At 42.2% G+C, this 5,091-nt stretch overlaps 1 pseudogene; it reads right to left on the bottom strand.

The window, feature by feature from the left end:
- Positions 1-2,888: 2,888 nt before the first annotated feature.
- On the bottom strand, positions 2,889-3,883 carry LOC130866559 (glyceraldehyde-3-phosphate dehydrogenase-like; annotated as a pseudogene).
- Positions 3,884-5,091: the final 1,208 nt, after the last annotated feature.

The following is a 5,091-nucleotide window of genomic DNA, read 5'->3' as shown; positions in this document are numbered from 1 at the left end:
GAGTTGTTTTAAATGATAGACACAATTTATTTCTACTGCTTTTGTGACTACCAGGTAAACATTTGTTTGCTTCTGTATATGTTTTGCACAGTTTTGCTTTCTCTCCATGTAACTATAATCCTCATAAGCATCTAAGAAAGTCCCTTCTGCACAGTCCCTAGATTGCTTGGTAGAACACTATGCTCGTAGTAAATGCACTGTTACTATTTATTGAATGGTGTTTGCTCTTAGGTTTCTAGACCCCTCCTAAAGCTACTTCCCATAGGTGTCTGAGTAGAAGATAACATATGAGAATCCAGATCCTCAAAGGGAAGGACAGGGGAAGATTGGTGGGTAAAGAGTAGAACACAAATAAGATGTTTTCAGGACAGGCCATTTAATGGCATGCAGCGGCATGCCAGATATCAAAATTTCTCGTGGTCAAGTCATAGCAATAGGGAGAGACAATTCTCATCATATACAAGTGAAACAATGTAAGGATAAATCAGGTACAGAAATGAACTTGAATGTTAGACTTTACTGAATGCATGCAAATGCCGGACTTGGGATGTTTTAGAAATTCATGCCATTGTGAGTAGAGATAACAGCTACATTTAAAGGTCTAGGACCATGTTTACAGAGGTTTCTTAGAAATTATGAGTTTTCTTAGAAATTAAAACTTAAAGGTTAAATAAGTATTTCTAGCTGTATGACCCAGGAATATTCTCTATACTCACAAGCATTTTGCCATCTGTCCAAATAGCTCCCCCCTTTTCTTCAGAGCAGCATCTTTGGTTGCTATGAAATGCTTAGATAATGTCATGAGACAGTTTACTGGTATTGCATTCATAGAAGCCTGATGTGCCTAGAACTTTTTACTTCTGTCTAACTTATATTTTTAGAGTTTTCAAACATGGTCCCAGCTTCTTTTCATTTTTTAAAATTGTCAAGGAGAACTCTCAGTGCTCAGTAGATATGAGCAAGCCCCTGAGTCCGGCAAAACAGAAGCATGGCTGGTGGACAAGAAATTTCTGTGACTTTCTCCTGCCAAATGATGTTTGATAGGTTAGCTGCTACCAGAAAGGAGAAGCCCCAAGATGAACCACTTACTTTATTATAAACTTGATCATTTGTGCCTGTGTGTATAGGCATGGAGAGTTCAGAAGTCAATGTAGAGTGCAATCCTCAATTGCCTTTTTAAAAAGTAAGGTTTCTTATTTAACCTAGAGTTTGATGATTGGTCTGACTAGTCAGCCAGCAAGTTGCAAGGGTTCTCCCATATTACCGCCCCATGGCTAGATTTACAGCTGCATGCCGTCAGGCTCCACGTTTTAAATGGGTTCTGTGAACCCAAGCTGAGGTCTTCATGTTTAGGAAGCAAGCACTTTATTTATTGAGTCATCCTCCCAGCCTGCACCTAATTTGTTTTTTGAGACTCAGATTCACTCAGTCTAGATGTATCAGAGAGCTTTTCAAGCTTCCCGATGTTTCTAAACAGTGTGTGTTATCTTGAGCACACACATGCCCTGCATGTGCAACTAACAGTCTTCCTAGCCATTAGCTGTCATCATGTTAGTACCTTTCAAGTAGTAGAAACTGAATGCAGATGATGGACACAACATTTTACCTCTTGCCTTTCCTTTTTTGAAACAAGGTCTCACCCTGTAGTTGAGGCTGCCCTGATCTCACTCTATTGCCCAGGATGACAATCTTCCTGCCTGGATTCCACAAGTACTGGGATTACAGCCATGAACCATTACTCTTGGCCTTATCTCATTCTTTGCAAGCCCATGCAAGCTCTGGGCACCCAGAGCCTGAGACAAACCAGACAAGATTCATGGTGATTTTCTTGGTATGAGGTATGTAGGACAGACTCATCAGTCTCAGAAACTCAGAGATAAGTGTCTCTTTGCTGGGCCTATTGTAAGTAAAGAACCTTTCCCCTCCCAATCAGCTTAGACTGAGCCCTAATAATATACTGGGTGAAAATTAAGTGGAAATCATTCCCAACTGCAGAGATCTTGACTTCAATTTCAATTAGGACTCTTGAAAGGAATAGAAACAAGGTCTTAAGGCATCTCAATGCTGAAGATTAGAAGCCGGAGAACCTGACCTCTTTCACAATGTTTAAGAACCAAAGTGTCTGGAAATGTCAAGAAGCACTGTGGGAAGTATCAGCGACAAAACTCTGCACACATTTTGTGAACAGAGAAAGCACCCAGGAGGTTGGGTCTCTTCTATAAGCATGTTTTTTATTTTGGGGAAGAGTGGGATGATATTCTCAGAACCCAGTCTTACAAAATGTCCCCCAGCACTAGAAAGAATCTTGTTCCAAATACATTATTTGAGATGCATTTTTGTATAAATTATTCAACTGCAATTTGGAGGGTCTAAGATTTTCTAGGTGTCATTGTTTTTCACCAGAATCATAAAAATTGGAAGTTATTGCCCACAGGGCTTTTGTTTCTCATATATTTGCATAAAGTTTGAAAATGCTGAGGTAATCTAAAATTTTGTAAGACATGCAAAGTCAAAGTTACATTAAGTAGTGTTCTTATCTTTTTCTGACTAGATTGTGTTTCTTGAAGTCTGGATACAAAGTGTCACATCCTAAGTACTTTTTCTCCTCCTCCTCCTCCTCCTCCTCCTCCTCCTCCTCCTCCTCCTCCTCCTCCTCCTCCTCCTCCTCTTCCTCCTCCTATTCCTTCTTTTACCAGTGTCATGAACTTTATTGATGGTATTCAAGAGTAGGGCTCTCTAAGCCCCTCCTGCTATTCTGGGGGTCTGGGATGGAAACTGTGAGGGAGATGCTCACTGTCAAGGGCTGAGTTAGGACAGGGACTGCTCAGCAGCTGAGGGCCTCTCTCTTGCTGTGTCCTTGCTGGGATGTGCAGTCCAGGGCAGGCTTCTTACTCCTTGGAGGCCATGTAGGCAGTGAGGTCCACCATCTGTTGCTGTTGCCGAACTCATTGTCATACCAGGAAATGAGCTTTGCAAAGTTGTCATTGAGAGCAATGCTAGCCCAAGCATCAAAGGTGAAAGGGTGGGAGTCACTGGTAAAGTCACAGGAGATAACCTGGTCCTCAATATAGCCCAAAATGCCCTTTAGTGGGCCCTTGAATGCCTGCTTCACCACCTTCTTGATGTCTTCATACTTGGCAGCTTTCCCCAGGCGGCATGTCAGATCCACAATGGACACATTGGTGGTAGAAACATGGAAGGCCATGTCCATGAGCTTCCCGTTCAGCTCTGGGATGACTTTGCCCACAGCCTTGGCAGCACCAGTGGATACAGGGATGATGTTCTGGGCAGTGCCACGGCTGTTTCGCCGCAGCTTCTCAGAGGGGCCATCCACAGTCTTCTGGGTGGCCGTGATGTCATGGACTGTAGTCATGAGTCCTTCCACGATGCCAAAGTTGTCATGGATGACCTTGGCCAAGGGGGCTAAGCAGTTTGTGGTGCAGGAAGCATTGCTGATATTCTTGAGGGAATTGTCATTCTTGTCATGGTTCACACCCATCACAAACATGGGAGCATCGACAGAAGGTGAGGAGGTGATGACCCTTTTGGCCCCACCCTTCAAGTTGGCCCCAGCCTTCTCCATGGTGGTGAAGACACTGGTGGACTCCACAACATACTTGGCACCAGCATCACCCATTTGATGTTGGCAGGATCTCGCTCCTGGAAGACGGTAATGGCCTTCCTGTTGTTGACAAACTTCCCATTCTCAACCTTTGAACTTGCCATGGGGGGAGTCATACTGAAACATGTAGACCATGTAGTTGAGGTCAGTGAAAGGACCATTGATGGGAACAATCTCCACTTTGCCAGAAGTGAAGGCAGCCCTGGAAACCAGGTGTCCAATTCAGCCAAATCCGTTTACTTCGATCTTCACCATTGTGTCTCTGGACCGAGGCTAGCATTGCATGAAAAGAAGCGGCTGTCTCTAGAATAGGGAGCCTCCTAAGTGCTTCTAAGAGCTGGTCTTCTCCTTCCACGAAAATTTTGTTGGCCATCAACTTTTTCTCACGATCATTGCTCAATTATATTAGATAAATTTCTAATGCCCTAACAAGAGGATATCCCACGGAGAGCTGACTTTCCAACAATGACTTGAGAAACACCAGGAGAAAGCTGTGATTTCAGAGACATGCTTCCTGAAATTAGTTGTCAAGGGTTTGTTATGCAATTGCATGTTCAAACTGACAGCTTTGCTGTACTCTTTAAGATGTAGATTGCTTTCTGTGTGGAGGTGATATAAAGTATTCCAGGGAGCAATTTTACTAAAAATAAGGCATCTGTGTCAATAATGAGAGCTCGTTGTACAATGGAATATCATCGCACCTGCAAAGGTTCAAGAAGGTAACTTTAGGTGAAATGAAAAACCCTTTTATATAATTGAACAGCCTATTTTCCAGAGCTGTATTTATTGAACTTATTAGTATGTGTTGTTGGCCTCCAAATGACTATTTCTCTGCATTACAGGCACGATGTCGTGACTCAGAGGAGGAAATATGAAAGATTAGGATCTGTGACAGCTCCCTATAGGAGCTGTCCTCTATAGGGCACTGCTGGCGAATACATTACCAACTTATAAGATGCTGGCATTTGTGCAGTAACTTTGGAGAACTTAGAGCTCTCCTAATCCTCACAAAGACATGCAAATGAATGCTTTTTGCCATATCTTGCTAACCTTAAAAGTCCAGGGCTAGACTATTGTTCGCCTAATCTTTTAGACTTCTAACTACTGCCTGTGAGATATTTACAGGTTGATATTTAGCCATGGAGTTTATCTGAAAAATGAACACCGGTCGTCCAAGAAAAATCTCTTTTACAGTCATTCTGCAAGTATATTCCAATGACAAAGTAAATTCAGGATGTGATGTTTAAGAGGACTATGTGCCCAGCATCATATACAAGGCCAAGAACCATACCTCTTTCTTTGGATTTTAACATCTTTGACTAAGAACTGGAATTTTTATTAAATTAAAAGAAAATCTCAGAGATGGGAACAGCCATTAAGTTTTTATAGATGAGTATTATTTTGATATAATCTGATATATATATGTTCGAAAAGTTGTAGCTGGTTAAATGATCTCTGGCATGCACTAA

This window comes from Chionomys nivalis, chromosome 25 (genome assembly GCF_950005125.1).
Source record: "Chionomys nivalis chromosome 25, mChiNiv1.1, whole genome shotgun sequence".
Taxonomy (NCBI): domain Eukaryota; kingdom Metazoa; phylum Chordata; class Mammalia; order Rodentia; family Cricetidae; genus Chionomys; species Chionomys nivalis.
This window is presented reverse-complemented; position numbering and strand designations above follow the sequence as displayed.